Source organism: Hemiscyllium ocellatum, chromosome 9, assembly GCF_020745735.1.
Source record: "Hemiscyllium ocellatum isolate sHemOce1 chromosome 9, sHemOce1.pat.X.cur, whole genome shotgun sequence".
NCBI lineage: Eukaryota > Metazoa > Chordata > Chondrichthyes > Orectolobiformes > Hemiscylliidae > Hemiscyllium > Hemiscyllium ocellatum.
In genome coordinates this window covers 87772534-87790927 of record NC_083409.1, presented here as the reverse complement: position 1 = coordinate 87790927, position 18394 = coordinate 87772534, and the positions used below count along the sequence as shown (strand labels likewise).

Below are 18394 nucleotides of genomic sequence, written 5' to 3'. Positions count from 1 at the left end.
AAAAATGTCTAGGTTGTGAGAAAATTTTATGAACTATTATTTCATTAAATTTATCCTTTTTCATGCTAATGATCAAATTATTTTTATGTTGAGAATTGACTCACCTTTTCAATATATGTAAACACACAGGGTATCAAGAACATCTCCATCAAGCATCTGCAATATTGGTTGCTTTGTGTCTTCTAACCAATTAGAATATTGTTTTAAGTATTTAAAACAAAAGTTCAATGTTTCAGCTTTTGGTTTTTGTTCATTGTTACTTTTCTGAGGTTTCTCTTTATCAAAAGGAAATTTGAATGGTCACTTTGTCAGGATACCAGACTTTTGTTTGTTCAATAATGTAAATGATAGGTAAATCCCATATGAAGACTTTATCCCTTTCAAAGTCAGTGTTTAGTACCTCCGCTAGAGATTCACTTGTGTTGTTATTTCACTTTTCCTAAGTGGGCCGTGCTAACTGATTACTTTTAATTCAACGAATTTATTCTTTTTTTTAGTTAAAAATTTGTAGATTTCATTTTAAGTATGTCATCATAAATGCTTTATCATATGTTCCATCTATATCATTGCAATCCTAGAAAACACTCAGATACTTGAACTTCAAGAACGTGGGATTTAACAATAGTAAGGAAATTGAAACAGTGATTTCAGACTGCTCATTGCTCTAAAAATGAAGCAGCAGTGGGCAAAATCTAGTATGAATTTGTCCTGTCCAATTCGAACAATTTTCAGAGTTCATCTGTTGTTCTTTATGATGGGGTGGTGCAGATTGTAGGTGCCAGAGTTTTCATGTGAGCAAACAGTAACTTAATACATGAATATCATAGTTATTTGACATCATAAAGATTATAACATGGTTTCCTGACCTTAATTGCTTATTTGCTCCATTCTGTGAAGAGGATTCAGGCATTGCATTGCATTTATTTCTTCATGGGGTACTGAAAGGAATCCTACTCTATCTGCTGATAGAGGTGCAACAGACAGAAGGAATAAATAAAGTGCTGAAGGAAGTCAGCAAGTCTGGCAAAGTCTTTAGAGAGAGAAAGAGATTTAATGGTCAAATTCAATATGATTCTTCTTTGGAACTGAATAGGGAAGGAAAATGATGGTATTTTACACTGTTGAAAAAAGGCAAGTGGAAAAGATGGTGAAGGTGGCCTGAACAAAAGATAAAGGGAGCATTAATGAAGTAACATAGATACACATTTGGTGTTAATAAGAGGTGTAAATAGTATAAAATAGTGTCAGCTATGCTGAGAGCAAAACCATGGAAATAGGACACCTGATTAGGAGTGACAGGGAAGACACCAAAATGGAGGGCAATGTTCATAGTTTGAAATTGTTGAACTCCATGTTGAATCCAAAAGACTGGAAAGTGCCTAAGCAGAAAAGTTTTATACCTACCATTACATCCTATTCTATACTCTAAAGTTCTCCTTTACGATGAATAGTTCTTTCTTTATCTTTTGCTTTGGCCACCATCACCATCTGTTCCCCTTGCTCTTCCTTCCCTTCTGCTGAAAGCATTAAAATCGTAATTTGCTAGCTCGTTCCAGAGTGAAAAATAATCATATTGAAATGCTCTTTCTCTCCCCACAGACACTGCCAGACCTGCTGCGTTTCTGCCACATTTACAGAACTTTGTTTTCATAGGAGTAAACAGAGCTTCTCACCTCTCCCCCCTCCATCCCTAAATAGACTATTTTGCCTGTAGAAGAACATGAGGTGAATTTGCTTTTCCAAAGAGACAGTGACAAGAGTTGGATTTCACAACTAAAGAACGGGACTTTAGCTGTGTAATCACAGTCTCACTTAAGGAAGCACAGCAGCCCATTTGTGTACAGCAAACTGCTGAAAAAAGATAAATGATCAGCTAGTCTGTGTTAATTCTATTAATTGAGAGAATAAATAAGGGTTCTAGAACACCTGAAAACCTTCTCCTGAGAGTTCAATCATGCCATAAAATCTTGTGCATTTTACCCAGCAGTGTTTCTGCATTATTTACAATGGTAATGCCCTGAAACATGAACCTCATTCTAAGTTAATGACCCATATTTAGGTATACAGAAACAAACACAAATTGCTGGAAAAACTCAGCGAGCGAAATCAAGAGTTAAAGTTTTAGGTCTAGTAACCCGAGGTATACAGAATGCAATTTCAAAATTTGCAAACAACACAGTACTTGGAAGTATGTGAAAAACACAGTGATGGGCTTCGGAGTATATAGGACAGTGGAGCATTTCTTGAGAATTACTGTTAAAAATATCATTAGGGCATTGTGTCAGTGCTTGGATAAATTCTTACTTGACATATACAATATTCAACTTTTGGTTCACATAACATAATCCAGTTGATTTAATGGACACTTCTTGGGCTCTTGTACACTGTTCTTTTTATATTGCTGAAAAACAGTGTTTGCTATTATAAAATGGCAAGTTGAGTAAAATTTAACCAATATTGAATTTTTTATAATTAAGCCAAATTGTCCTGCAACGGAAAACCTTTCTCTTGTTCTGCCGCTACATTCAGGTCCCTGTGATGGGCAAAACAGTGGCTCAGTGCTTAGCAATGCTGCCTCACAGTGCCAGGGTCACAGGTTTGATTCCACCCTTGGGTGACTGGCTGTGTGGAGTTTGCACATTCTCCCGTGGGTTTTCTCCAGGTCCTCCGGTTTCTTCCCATAGTCCAAAGATGTGCAGGTTAGGTGGACTCACCATGCTAAATTGCCCAGTAATATGCAGTCTAAGTGGATTAGCATGGGAAATGCAGAATTATAGGGTGATGGGTTGTGGGTCTGGGTGGTTTGCTGTTCAGAGGGTCGGTGTGGACTTGATGGGCCAAATGGCTGCTTCCACATTGTAGGGATTCTCTGATCATTTTATCCTCCCCTGACTTGATATACTTAAGAATTTCTTTGATGTTAGAATAAAACTTCTTTAAATGTCATCATTAAAATGGTATAGTGTAGGGACACAAATCTGGCTCACATTCATTTTGAAAGCTCTCTACAGACAACATCAAGATTTTGTTGGTTTCCGGCCAGCCTCCAATCATTGAGTTAATTGTTCCATCAAAACAACAACACCAAGGGCAGAATTGTGTAGAAGTCTGATGTGGACTACGGAGAGATTTGTGGCAGAATATGCTGAGAGGTCTGACAAGGCCAATCTAGATGTCAGGAGCAACTCGTGCCATCTTTTGCAGTTTTCACACTGGCACGGCATGTTTGTCACTAAGCAGCGGCAAGTTGCTAATTAAAGGGAATATTGATTGTTAAATGCAATGAGGATTGCCCAATTTGCCTCATTAATATTCAACTCTGTATTTTACCAAACTTGCCAAACAAGCTAGATGTTGAAAAAATTCAACACAGAAATCAAAACGGATACGTGGCAAACTCAACTCAGTGTTTGCTCCAAAGGACCCTTCGTTTGAACACTGGGCACGAATATCTCAGCTCAAACCTTCTGAAGAAGGGTCACTGGACCCAAAACACTAATTCTGATTTCTGTCCACAGATGCTGCCAGATCTGCTGAGTTTTTCCAACATTTTCTGTTTTTGTTTCTGAATTCCAGCATCTGCAGTTCATGTGATTTTTTATTTGTTCAGTGGAGTTAGCCTTTGTTCAGGGGGTCCTGGCACAATAAATCAAGGGCAAACTTCAGTATCAATCTGGGGGCTTGGTAAAAATCACTCAGCTACTTGGGTCAGAGTCAGAGTGCTCTCCACATAAAGAGCGATGATCTGAATGTCAGGGACACCATTACACATGTGTTTGAGTCTTTCTCCTCTATAATTGGCCACTTTCCTTCTGAAATGAGGAAGAGGCAGATATTAAGAGAGATGAAAGTGGTTGACAGTTGTTATTTTTGGTACAGGAGAGGTTTTTGAAGCAAATTTATTAGGCAACATAGACGATATACAGGATTGGTGCTGTTTGGGATGGAATGGCTGATAGTGAGGGGGATGCATTAGTGAGACTGGTGGCGCATGAGTCATGGTGGGTAGTGGTACATTAGCAGAGGTCAAAATCGAGTGGCTATGAAGCATCGAAGAGAAGACGGTTGCCCATATGTTGGCAGAGTGGAGTCAGTTAATGACTTTCTTCCTTCACTGATGGGCATTTCTCCAGACAGCTGAGGCTGCATTGACCTGGGTGGTATATTCAGACAGGCTGATATGGTCTGGTGTTACGGCTTCACTGCTGGTCCTGGAGGATATGAAAGTCCGTCATCCAGTATAAACTCCAAATCTTTTCACCCTGTCCGCCATGCCAGGGGGCAAATATCAGGAACAATGAAGGTAGGTCCAGACTGACATTGCTTGTCCAGGTGCACGGCAAGCTTTTAAAGATGTTGCAGGTTCAAGTGATGGAAGACATATCTGCTGAGTGGCAAGTTGTCTCGGAAATAGTGTGTGGTAAGGTAGGGCCAGAAACGAATGTGAGTGGTGACATAGGTGTGAGGTAGGTGATTAATATGGCAAGTTTGGTAAAAACTGGTGAAACATTTCATTCGGCTTCACAATGGAAACCCCTCCAAAAAAAAACTCAATACAACTTAGACTTAGTCAAAATCAAATTAATATTTAGCCCTATACTTATGCTCATTTTCTGAATAAACCATCCTCTTCTAGTTTCCATTTCCTCTTCTGGCCTCACTCTTACCAAGAATGGCAATATTCATGTCTGTTACTTGAATTTTTACATTGACTTGGTTTCCAGCTTTAAATAATATTCTGACATTCTAAGTTACTTTTCTGCACACTTTACCTCTAAATTTTAGCCGTCTGTTCTCAGATTTGAACCTCCCTTTGGGATTTGGGCAAGCATTGCCATGAGTGCGCATCCTAAACTGAGTCACATCTTCCATTACAGCAGCATTTAGAGGTGCTATTGCAAGGTTTTCAGGGTCATCATTATAAACAGCAGCATTTTTAATTAGGTTTCATTGCTAACTAAAGGATGATATTAAGTAACATTGAATATTTGCCAAGATCACTGACCATAGGTACTTCATCAGGAGAGTGCCTTAGATGAATCATCTTTCTAATGTCCACTTTCACAGCCATTGTCCATTTACTAAGATTATCTACCTCTTCTATCACTTAAATGTCATGCACTTAAAGGGATGATGTCCCCTATTTACACTGACAAATCTGATGTCTCCTATTTACACTTGACGGACGCTATAAGTTATCAAGGTATGGCAGCTCATGCACTGAAACAGCTGATTAAAGGCAGAAGTAAGAGCTGAGGACACTGTGGGATCTTAGTGAGCCTTACCCAAGTTTGATATCTTTGAGTGCATGGCTGACAAAATGACAACACTCAGTTCTACCTCTCTGGATCTTTCACGACCCTTCTGCTGCCTCTTGTCAGATGGCCTATAATTTTCTACTGTTAAAAATTGGGAAGGTGAAAGCCATCCCAAAAAATAAAGAACTGTGGATGCTGGAAATCTGAAACAAAACCAGAAATAGCTGGAGAAATGCAGCAGATCTGGCAGCATCTGTGATAAGAAAGCGTTCACCCTCCCCCACCCCCTGTCTTCAGAATATGTACAGCCTTTTCCCAGCTACAATCAGTTGTGAAGAAGAGTCACAGGATCCATAATGTTGACTCTGCTTTCTGTCCACAGATGCTGCCAGAATTGCTCAGTTTCTCCAGCAATTTTTGTTTTTGTTTGTGAAAGCCATCCCTTTCAGTTCTACTACTTGTTTATCTTTGGCCACTGTCTTGAGTTGAGCCACATTGTTTGTACCCTCTTTGTCCAATTCTCTCCATCACAGAAGTCATCAACCTACAATTCTGTAATATTGCCTTCCTTCACTCTAATCCCTGTTGTTACAGTCCTCAAGGATGGCTTTGTCATCTTGAGATTTGACTAATGCAGTGCTGTCCTGGCCAGTCTCCCATCCATCTTCCTGATTGTTCACTAAGTCCCACCAGCTCACCAATCATGTTCATTCCTATGACTAATTTTTAACTCCTAGTGAAGGCTCTAATTAAAAATTCTGATCTTTGTGTATAGCGTCTTTTAGGATTTTGTCCCATCTTACATCTGTAACCTCCTCCAGTTCTTCAACTATTAATTTCCTACCAGCTCTCTCCATTACTCCATCCTGACAAGTAAGAAGTTGCTAAGTGGATAGTGTAACTGACCAATTTACAAAATAAGTTCAAATTTTTCCTCTTTTAATGTGTGGATTGTTAAATGTTGATCTGTTGTATTTATAAGATCTCTAATCTAGCAGCATATTCAGGTAATGAATTGCAGTGACAATCAGTGAACTGATTAATGTATTTATCAAACAATAACCTTGAGACTTTGTCTGCTTTCAGTTTCTGTATAATTAAGCCTATTTATTTTTGTAAATGTGACTCAAAGTTAAGTTCAATGTTAACAACAAGTAACATTTAAAGGAAAATCTTCTTTATTTCAGGATGTCTGCATTACAGGATGTTAATTGAAAATGATGGCATTAAATCTGTAGACAATGACTTGTATTTTATATAACATCTTTACTGCAATGAAACAATGAAAGGTAGTTCATAAGAACCACAAAGGGAGTTGTTAAATCAACATGATCAAAAGCTCAGAAAAGGGGCATAATTTAACATGTCTTAAAGAACAAAGAAGAATGCAGCACAATACGTCTACCCCCCACCCCAAAAACCCCCACACCTTGAACCTGGGCCCCCAGTAATAGACTCCTCCACCCTAAGAAAAGCCTCATACTTTCCACTCTATCCATGCCAATCAACATCTTATAAGCTTGAATCAGGTCGCCCCTCAACCTCCCATTTTCCAGTGAAAACAAATCCAGTCCATCCAACTTTTCTTCATAGCTAAAATCCCCATACCAAGCAACATCCTGGTAAACCTTTTCTGTATCCTCTCCAAAGCATCCACATCCTTCTGGTTGTGTGATGACCAGGACTGGAGCTGCAGCATAACTTTGCCTATCCTTGTACTCAATGCCCCTTCCAATGAAGGCATGCATACGATAGGCCTTTTTTACTACCATATCTACTTGTGCTGCCACCTTCAGTAATCTATGGACCTGCACTCCCGGACCCTCTGCATTTCAATACTCCTAAGCATGCTGTCATTCACTGTATAATTTCTACCTGTACTTGACCGTTCAAAATAATTCACCTCACATTTGTCTGGATAAAGGTCTTAAAAGAGGAAAGCAAGGAAGAGAGGTGTGTTTTGTTCTTTCATACAATATGGCTTTGTATTATTCTTTCATAAAAGTTCTTAAAAGAGGAAAGCGAGGAAGAGATCTGTGTTTTATTCTTTCATACAGCTGCTGGCTGTTCCAGCATCGTTGCCCATCTCTAATTGGCTTGAACTGAATGGTTTGCAAGGCTATGTCAGAGGACAGAGCTGAAAATGTGTTGCTGGTTAAAGCACAGCAGGTTAGGCAGCATCCAAGGAACAGGAAATTCAACATTCCTGAAAGATTCCTGATGAAGGGCTCGGGCCCGAAACATCGAATTTCCTGTTCCTTGGACGCTGCCTAACCTGCTGTGCTTTAACCAGCCACACATTTTCAGCTCTGATCTCCAGCATCTACAGACCTCACTTGTTACTCGATATGTCAGAGGACAGTTGGGACTCAGTCACATTACTGTGAGCCTGGAGTTGCAAGTAGGCTAGACTAGATAAGGCTGGCAGTTTTCTTTCCCTAAAGGATCTTAGCGTGTCAGATTGTTTATAGTTGTCATGATCACCAATACTGATTTAGCTTTCTATTCCGAATGTATGTCCCTGGAATTATTAGTCAAATGTCATTACTAATACACCAGAAATTACCAACACACCACAATCTACTCCTAAGTGGTAAAAGTATTTCAGGTCCTGTGGCCTAAGCAATTGTTCATCAGTGATGGAGCAGTTGTAGTTGGAAATGTCCAAGAGTTCAGAATTAGAAGAATACAGATACCATGAAAAGTTGGGGGTGGAGAGGATGTTGGTGGTGGTGGTGGGAGTGGGAGAAGGGAAGTTGGAAGAGATTGCAGAGTAGGGAAGAGTGAGATCATGAAGAGATTTGAAAACAAGGATGAGAATATTAAAATCAGCACTTTGCTTGACCAGGAGCCAATGTAATTTATGAGCACATGGTCAAAAGTGGAAATGGGGATTGCTGCAAGTTAAGTTTTATGCAGCAGTTTGCTTTATTTTCTCAAGTTTAAAGAGCTCATTATTTGAAGTTTAATTGGAATTTTAATCTAATGGGAGGAGGATGAAACTGATGTAACAGTTTTTGTCCTGCAAATAAATATATACAGTGGGTCCCATGTCATAATACAGTTAGCACCCCTTGTCTGTGATCAACATTCCTGCTTTGGAGCACTTGCAGACTACATGACAAGAAGAAAAGAAAAACTTACTATCCAGTTAGTATTATTAATGATCAATGTTTTCATAAATTATAAACCAGTTGAGATCAGATATTTAATAGTGATCTGCCCTATGATAGGTCCACTACTCCTCAGTTCACCTCTCAAGTTATTGTGTATTTAGCTTTTAATCATAAATTGACCTCATGGTCTATTATCTTGTCAATCCACCAGATTCAGATTGTTACAATGAGTCATTTACAGCTTTCAAATGACCTGTAAATGACTATTTTCATAGATAGTAACAGCAGGAATGCATTACTGTCACTAGCACATTACTATATAGAAAGAGCTGCATCCTCCAGAAGGTAACTTGGCCTCAGTTTAGTCATGTACTGGTAAATCAAGAGCAGAAATGGGGCTGTGTAATGAGATATCCAGAATGAATGGCTGGATGAATACCATCTATTATGGAGGAAAAACAATTCTACTTCCAATTAGATATTCACTCCAAAAGCAAGGCATTGATATTATTTGAAGATTTGGAAGTTTCTTCCCCTCAAATGTTATCTGCGATAACAAGGCATAGATATTTCCTGAAAGTGTGGAAGTCTCTTCTCCTCAAGTTATCTATGATTATAGAGGGATCTTGATCACTTGGGCCAATGAGCTGAGGATTGGCAGATGGAGTTTAATTTGGATAAATGCAAAGTATTGCCTTTTGATAAAATGAACAAGGGCAGCACTTATCCAGTTTATGGTAAGACCCTGAGTAGAGTTGTCAAACAGGAAGACCTAAATGTTCAGGTGCAAAGTTCTTTTAAATAAGTAGATAGTGTGGCTAAGAAGGTGTTTAGCATGCTTGCCTTCATTGCTCAGACCACTGAGTAAAAGAGTTGGGATGTTGTGTTGAGGTTGTAGAAGACATTGGTGAGGCTACTTATGGAGCGTTGTGTACAGTTCTGGTGACCCTGCTGTAGGAAGGATATTATTAAATTAGAGAGAGTTCAGAAAAATTTACAAAGACATTGTCAGGATTGGAGGCTTTGAGGTATAAGGAGAGGCTGGCACTTTTTTCACGAGTGTAGGAGGTTGAGGGGTGACGTTATATAAGTTTATAAAATCATGAGGGGCATAAATAAGGTATGTAGCATGGGTCTTTTCCCTAGCGAGCATATTTTTGAGGTGAGAGGAGAAAGGCTTAAAAGGGACCAGAGGAGCAACTTTTTCACATGGAGGGTGGTTCAGATGTGGAATAAACTGCCTGAGGAAATGGTTATGCAGGTACAGTTGCAAAGACATTTGGATCTGTACATGATTAGGAAAGATTTAGAGAGATATCAACCAAATGCAGGCAAGTGGGACCAGTTTAGTTTGGAAAAATTGTTCGGCATTTATGAGTTGGACCGAAAGGTCTGTTTCCATGCTGTATGACTCTATCACAGATAGCACAATGTTGAAGGCAGTTTCTATTTGTCTTTAATTTGAAACAATGGCCTGCTAACACAGGGAATCGGAAAAGTGACTTTCAGAACTTGGAGGTCCATGCTTGTGGTTACTCATCGTATACTGTAGCAATGATATGAAAATCCTTCAAAAAGCAAGAGCAATTGTCATAACTTGCTTGGACAGTGCGCAACCATTATTGATTTAAAAGTAGCCCAGCCTTTGTGGTGACAATGACGTAGCAAGCCCTGTTGACTTCAAAATATTGCTGATCACACCAATGATTGCTGGTAAGAATTTACTGCTATCACAATGTAGTAGTGCTGTATCTAATTGTAGCATTCTGTATTGGGCATTCCCAAGTGCAGCTAGAGAGATGTTATCAGACTATCCAAGCAACCAAAGACCAAGAGATTATCACAAATGCGCAGATGGCAGATAAAATTGGAATTCAATGAAAAAGATCTGGAATTAAGAGTTTAATGTTGACCATGAATCCGTTGTCGATTGAGAGAAAAACCCATATGGTTCACTAATGTTCATTAGGGAAGGAAATCTGCCATTCTTATCTGGTCTGGCATGTGACTCTAGACCCTCAGCAATGTGGTTGACTCTTAAACTGCCCTCTGGGTAATTGGAAATGGTCAATAAATGCTGGCCTTGCCAGCAACGTCCTCATCTCATTGGATTTAGCATTTCCTAAATTCAACTTAACTAGGCAAAATGGTCATCACAATTCAGTTTATTATAATTCTCAATAAATTGGGAATTTCCCAAGACCTTTGTACATGGCATGTCTCCCCTTCTTCCCATAGCAGCCTGCTTGATAGAAACTCCATCCGCTACCTGAACACTGGCACCCCATGCAACAGGATGTGCAATCTACAAGATACAACTTCTTCAATTCACCAAATCTCCAACTGCTGTGTCCCAAGTAATGCATTACCTTGATCTGAAGATATATGCCCATTTGTCATTAGTGCTAGATCAAAATCTTGGATGACCTGACCAAACAGAACCGTGGCTGTGCCTACACTGCATAGATTACAGTGGTTGAAGAAGGCAGCTCAACTTGTCAAGGGAAGTTATAATGAGCAATATATGCTCTTCATACCAGCAATTTATTGACCTAGTTCAAATAAAAACCTCACAATTATTTATTACATTTATTTTACCACAACAATTCACTTGTTTTATTTGTGATGTGTTATTATAATAATGTGAATTACACTAATTGTTGTTTCATGGCATTATCTAGTTACAATTCAAAATGTAGAAGTTGTTCAGTATTTGCATCATCTTTATCATGCATTAGTCTCCCTAATAATTTCAAGAAGTGATCATATGTTCCAACGCAACAAAAAGTCTTTCTAGTCACCTACATAATTGCAAGAATGAGCATGCCATTGAAAAAAACTAAGATCAAATGTCTAACAGCTTTTGCCAGATTGACCAGATAACCTCAATGTAATTATCTGCACTCATAAGATTATTGTTCTAGATGCGGACATCCAAGAATGTATAAGTTTGAATCTGCTTCCATTATCCTCATATCTTTTCAAAATTGCATATGGTTGTGTTCAGGAGGTCCCAGTGAACTTAGAAATTGATGCTGAGTAGTTTCATGAGCCAGGGTATGCTTGTGCAGTTATTCTATTTTACTTCATGACAAAACCAAACAGGTGAATTTATTGGATCAAAAGAAGAGAGAATTTATTTCAAAGCTTATTTCAAGACTTGCAAAATATTCAGTGCGTGGTGATATGTTCTATGCCAGACAAGTTGCTCCAACTTTAAGGCCTGCTGACATTAGCAGAAGAATTACAAATTGGTATTCAAATTCCGTTAAAATGAAAAGGGAGTAATTATGCTTGCATTTTTCTAATGCCAACCTTTGTAGGAGGGTGAATGCTCTCTGTTTACAACTGGCCTATACCAGATAGGGGAAAGAATAGAAAAACTTGATTCTTAAAAGAAATTCTTGAATATTACTTCTAAATCTATAGTGTTGGAACTAGTGATGCTAATCAAATTCTATTATAGCTCATTCTATTTCTTTTAAAACTATGCAGCCATTAGTTTAGTGTGATAAGCCCTAAGACTTATTTTAAGGCAAATATACTTTATTTATTTCCTTTTTCTCGTTATATGTTTGCTGATCTGTAGCCTAACGCTTGTTCCCTCTTTAAATTGTTATAGCTTTTTTTGTTGCCACATATAAACGAAAAAGCTATGGTAACCTTGTTTGGAAATATAGGATATTCCAACTTTGTGTGTTTCTGTCAGAAATTTACTTGACATTAACAATGTTTCTATCCTGTACTGTCTGTCAAAATACAGAGCCAATGTGCTGAAAAAACTGGTCAAACTTTTTAAAATTATATTTTAATTTAACAGTCCTTTTAAATATTTTATACTGCATATATGTGAAGGGCTGGGAAGTGGAGTAAAACAAAACATACCATATAAACAAAATTGTAAAATGATAAAATTTGGATGGTAAGTTCCAAGTACAGTCAACACTGTCCCACAGTGGAATTCCAGTCAGTGGCGTGTCCAGGCAAATATATTTAACATATTTTCTTTCTGTTTTCAGTAAAGTTGAAACAAATTTATTTCAAACTTTTTTTAAAGTAATTAGAAAAATTTTGTGTTTTTGAAAGTCCAAATTTCAGGTTTTGACCCATTTTGACAATACTTATTGTTTCATTACCATCTAATGTTGCAAGCCCTGAGGATTATTGTTAGGTATCAGTTGATTTTTCCACTGTACAGAATGCCCATTTGTGCACACTGCTGAAATAGTTGCCTCCTGAAACTATTCTTCTTAATTGTAGACACCACCAAACCACTTCCCAGCCTGGATTTAATAATATAATTTCACAACTCTTCTTTCTTCTAACAAGTCTGCAGCAATGGTATAGTTGACTCTTTTTGAGTACAGAATTGTGCTTTTTTTTTCTCAAGGATCTAACACAGGGTGTGATTATAACATGGCACAACACCATGTGCTGTGCGTGTGTGTCTGGTTTATGAATGTGCATATGTGAAGCTGAAAACCACCGCACTATTGTCTTGTCTTGTTCTTTCAGTGCTGTGAGGATTGATGAAGCCTGGCCTGTTTTTACTCTCTGTGTTTTTCCTTGTCTTTTTATTCCCTCCTCATCCTCATTGCACTCTACCATCAAACCCTTCATCTCTCAGATCAGCGAGAAGGTTGGTCTCTTTCACTTCTTATCCACCTACGCCACGCCAAATGGACTGTCCTATAGTGAAACAGAGGAGAGCTGGGGTTTCTGGCTCCCTGCCAGGCACAACCTAGCCCTACCTGTTGGAATCTAATGACTTTCTGCTTAAGTGTCTTTAAAAGTTGTGGAAGTGTCAGCGTGCTGCATGTTAATCTTACTTTCAATTCTCAATCAATGGCTCTGTTCTATGCCATGAGGAAAATTTTATCTGCTCTCTGCTTCTTTCACAGTTGGTAGCTGCATGACTATTACTTTGAAATGATAATCCAAATTTCATCTTCAGCTTTTAAAATTGTTGAGGCAGTTGTTCAGATTTTTACATTTGATCATCACAAATACCAAATTACTTCAGATTTCTTAATTTATGATACATTTAAAATATGAAATTGATCACATCCATTTGGAATAGCCAAGCTCGAACGACGCACCTAAAGTGATTTTATAAATATGCCAAGTATTAATATTAAAGCTAGAATTATTTTGATGCTACAATGAAGTCACAGTAGTGGAGTAAATAACAGCAAAAGATATTAGAGATACAAAGGAGGTGATCCTGCACTCACAGTATTTTGCTTTTGCTACATAAACAATAGTGTCTGAATTGGAAATTTTAACTATTGTAATTTGGTGTTCGGCACAAACTATGGTGGTCAAAATGGAATTACCATAGACTCTAATGTATCCCTTCAAAGTACAGATCCCTGGGTTTAATAAAATTATCTTGATTCTTAACATTTCTGCTGTTTTTCATAGGTTTTTCACTTCAGTTCTCTTTATCCTTTTCACTTTTCACTTTTATAGGACAGTAAAACTGTGTTACTTTGATTTCTGTACAGTTGTCACAATGAGATGTTAGTATGATACATAATTGGCATGTTCTAATTAAAACTAAAACTCATGTCTTTAGTAATAAAAACAAGCATATTCATGGATTCAGAAGAGCAGTTTGCTCATTTTTGAGCACCTCAAGTTTTTGTTGGCGCCTTACAGAGGAAGATGTTTTGATCAGATCCTGCTTCACACACACCTTAACTCATTTGTGTATGTCCAGTGAGTGACAGAGTTAGGGCAGAGAAAAATATTATACATAACATTTGAAAGAGGATTGATTAGGGAAAATTCGATTGTAGAAGGTTAAACTTCATGCATGCCAATAGCTCAAAGCTGTTTTTATTCCTGCTTTTCCAGACAATATCCCGAATGTTTAAATTTTGTGGATATCATATATCACAGCTTATTCAAATTGTCTGTTGGGAAACTCACTCCATCATTGAGAAGATAAGTGTACTTTTTAGCTACTAAGAGCTTTGGGATATCCTAGGACTATGAAGGGCATATTCTTCATAAGTTCTCTGCTGGAGAAATTAAATGGGTCTCAGTCTGCATTACATTACTTTATTGAGGGTTCTACTTTGTATCATACGATTATAGGACCATATTCCACATGTTTAGCTCTAAACTGACCCTTAAATTGGTCTCGCAAGCCATTTAGTTATTTCAAGTCGTTGCAAGATAATTCAAGAAAATGCCATATTATTAGCTTCCCAAAGCAGATAGAAATATACAACAGCTGTTGGTCTTGCCAGTGATGCTAACATCCTGAAAACAATTTTTCTTTTAAAAAAACAGTGATTGTAGTAATGAAATGTATGCTGTCTTACATTGTAGACATACATTCACTACGCTATGAATTGTACAATGGTCAATTTTTTCATTCTTTCATGTGATGTGAGTGTCCCTAGCTTGGCCAGCATTTGTTGCTCAATCCTCATTCACTCAAGATGATGCTGGCATGTTGCTCTCTTGAATTATTACAGTGCATGTGGTATGAGCCCTTTTAGGATGGGAGTTCAAAGTTTTTGTCCCAGCTACTCTGAATGGATGGCAATTTTGGACATCAGTCCCACCTAATTATCTGTTGCAAGCAGACTACAAGAATAGGAACAGGAGCAGGCCATTGCCCTTGATTTAGTTCCACCATTCAATAAGATCATAGTTGATCAGGCATTCCTCATGTCCACTCTCCTGCCTTTTCCCACATTCGTTGATTTCTCTACTGCTAAAAATCTCTCCATCTCAATCTTAACTAAACACAAGGACTTGGCCCCGCAGCCTCTTTGTGGCAAGGAGTTTGAATGACTTTCAACCCTCTGAGAAAAGAAATTCCTCCTCATCTCTGTAATTAAATACACATTTTTACATATTCTTCCATGCTGGTATTTGAACTCAAACTCCCAAAGTTTCAATCTGTCCAGTTTGAATCACCATATTAGGTGGCATTCCCGCTAAACCACTGCCTTGAACTGCGTTGTCAAAAGGCAGTAGTAGAGGGAAATTAAATCCATACCAAAAGGTTAATTAAACTTTCTTTACCCACCTTTTCTAATCCTGAATATATTGCCTATGCAGTGACCATGGTGAGGTCTATTTCTGTCTCTATATGATCCTGGTGCACATTATGTCTGCCTCCACTGCAACTTTCGCATGTTCTGTTTTCCATTTCGAAAGTTACCCTCATTAAGCTCATTCCTGCTTCTGTATGACCAATGATGTGCATTTAGAGTCATAGAGATGTATAGCATGGAAACAGACCCTTCGGTCCAACCTGTCCATGCCGACCAGATATCCCAACCCAATCTAGTCCCACCTGCCTGCAGCCCGCCCATACCCCTCCAAATCCTTCCTATTCATATACCCATCCAAATGCCTCTTAAATGTTGCAATTGTACCAGCCTCCACCACTTCCTCTGGCAGCTCATTCCATACACGAACCACCCTCTGCGTGAAAAAGTTGCCCCTTAGGTCTCTTTTATATCTTTCTCCTCTCACCCTAAACCTATGCCATCTACTTCTGGACTCCCTGACCCCAGGGAAAAGACTTTGTCTATTTATCCTATCCATGCCCCTCATAATTTTGTAAATCTCTATAAGGTCACCCCTCAGCCTCCTACGCTCCAGGGAAAACAGCCCCAGCCTGTTTAGTCTCTCCCTATAGGTCAAATCCTCCAACTCTGGCAACATCCTTGTAAATCTTTTCTGAACCCTTTCAAGTTTCACAACATCGATAGGAAGGAGACCAGAATTGCACGCAGTATTCCAACAGTGGCCTAACCAATGTCCTGTACAGCCACAACATGAGTTCCCAACTCCTGTTTTCAATACTCTGACCAATAAAGGAAAGCATACCAAACACCTTCTTCACTATCCTATCTACCTGCGACTCCACTTTCAAGGAGCTATGAACCTCACTGCAAGGTCTCTTTGTTCAGCAACACTCCCTAGGACCTTACCATTAAGTGTATAAGTCCTGCTAAGATTTGCTTTCCCAAAATGCAGCAAATCTTCTTTATGCTCCTATAAAGACACAGCAGACCTCTCTATTGCATTAACATTGACTTGGTGGAGACCATTTCTGTTTCTACAATATTCAATATTTCCTGTTCCACAATGATTCTAGTGGGCTATAGAAAAAATACTACAGCTAGCACAACTAATGCGTAATTAAGAACCGGTACCATATAATGATGTCTGCATTGATTTAGTGAGAGAGTACCTTGGCAATGTTATTTAAATATCACAGTAAGAATAATAATCAGCATAGTGAAGGACCCAATAATGTAAGAATGAAAATTTTAACCATCTAATGTCAGTTAATCAAATAACTTCTCTGATTGAGACTGCTGTTTTGGATTGTAAGGACGACTAATGAAAATTTTTATTTCGCTATCCAGCATCCTAATAATCACATGATACAATAGTAATGAAATTGTTAACTAAAATCAACCTGTATTTTTTAGTTCATTACAGAATCATTATCTGGAAAATTCACAATAATGGAGAACATTGGGAACCTTTTGCCAGTTATAACAAATTTGGGTTAGTTTGGTTACTGGCTTGCCTTTAGTTCCACTTTCTTTTGAATCGTCATTAATTCATACTATATTTCATCCTTTTTTTTACACCTATGTTGAATTGATGTTTGGATAATCTTTTGTTTATAGCAAAACTTTTGTTTTCTCTTCCTGTGGAATTAAAAGATACAGGAGAAAAGCACATATGACTGCAAAACTGGGTAATATCAGTGTAGTTTGTGTGGCGACCTCCAAATTTCTGGCATCAGAAATTGACAACAAGTCACATTCAATCCATGGCACGAATATCTTTTGGATTTAATGACTGAAAGTGAAGAATAAAACCTTTTCTTAGCTTATTTTTTTGCCCCCCCCCCACCCAACGTTGTAGCACAGACAATATCAGTCAGGCACATTTATTTTGTTTGGGCAAGATAGGAATTACCAGATAATAAAACTTTTCTTGGAAAATCGTTTAGAGGTCACTGGAGGAGCGATGATGGACTAATTCCATTATGTTGAATTCAGCTACCAACATGAAACGGACAGAGCAATCAATAAATGTTGTATGTTAATATAGCTGTGTTTGTGAGTCAGAGCATGTTGCATTATTAATTTTTCCCCTCCTTTATTTCCTTTGTGAATTTGAAGTTAATGTATGCTATTATAGATTTTTGCATGCACTTCTTGGAAGAACTTGAGGCTTTACCCCAGCTTACTGACTTGCATTTCATTTTATACATAACATTCAACAAAATAGAAGCATCACCACTGCTGCAGTGTCCATTCAACAATGTTCAAAAAGGATTAACTGATGTCTAGATTTATCACTCTACCAATGCTGATATCTAAAACCAAAGTTTGGGTGGCATGGTTAAACAGAAAAGGGAAAGGTGGTGCAGGATTGAAAGATTTGGAAATGAAAGGCTCCAGCTGCATATCCATGATAAATTTGTCATTTCATATTTGAAAGCATAGTCTGGTTTATTATACCAGTCTTGAAGAAAAAGGCTTCCTTTGAGTGCTCCTGTTGATTGAAACTATTCATTGGCATTGAATCTTACTTTTTTGCCAAAGTTTAAATTACTTTCAAAACGATTGAGTTTCTTTTGCCCTTTAACAGAATAGTGTGATTGGTATGGTAATATCAGTATCAGTTGAATCCTGATTTCAAGTGGGACTGGGATGAATGTGAAATAATTTTTAATACTGAAATTGACTGAGGTTGAATCCTACAGTTAATGAAGTGATGATTTGAACAAAATTTGGAATGTTAGCAAGTAACATGTAGTTTTCATAAGTGATTGCTATTAGATAAGATATCATTATGGCCAACTAGATTAACCTATTTTCACAATATCTTTACCTGTATTTAATAGCTAGTTTTGGGAATAAGATTTATTTATTTGTTATTTATTTGTGCAATATGTTCCTCATGTTTTCCTGTTCAATGCATGCTGGTATTTGCACCTAAGTGAAGCAACATGTCTTCTATTTT

The 18394-nt window shown here is 38.0% G+C and overlaps 1 protein-coding gene across 8 annotated transcripts in view; it reads left to right on the top strand.

Moving 5' to 3' along the window:
• The window catches only part of ptprfa (protein tyrosine phosphatase receptor type Fa), a 462130-nt gene that overhangs the window by 272510 nt on the left and 171226 nt on the right, over nt 1–18394 (top strand). The window lies entirely within an intron of this gene.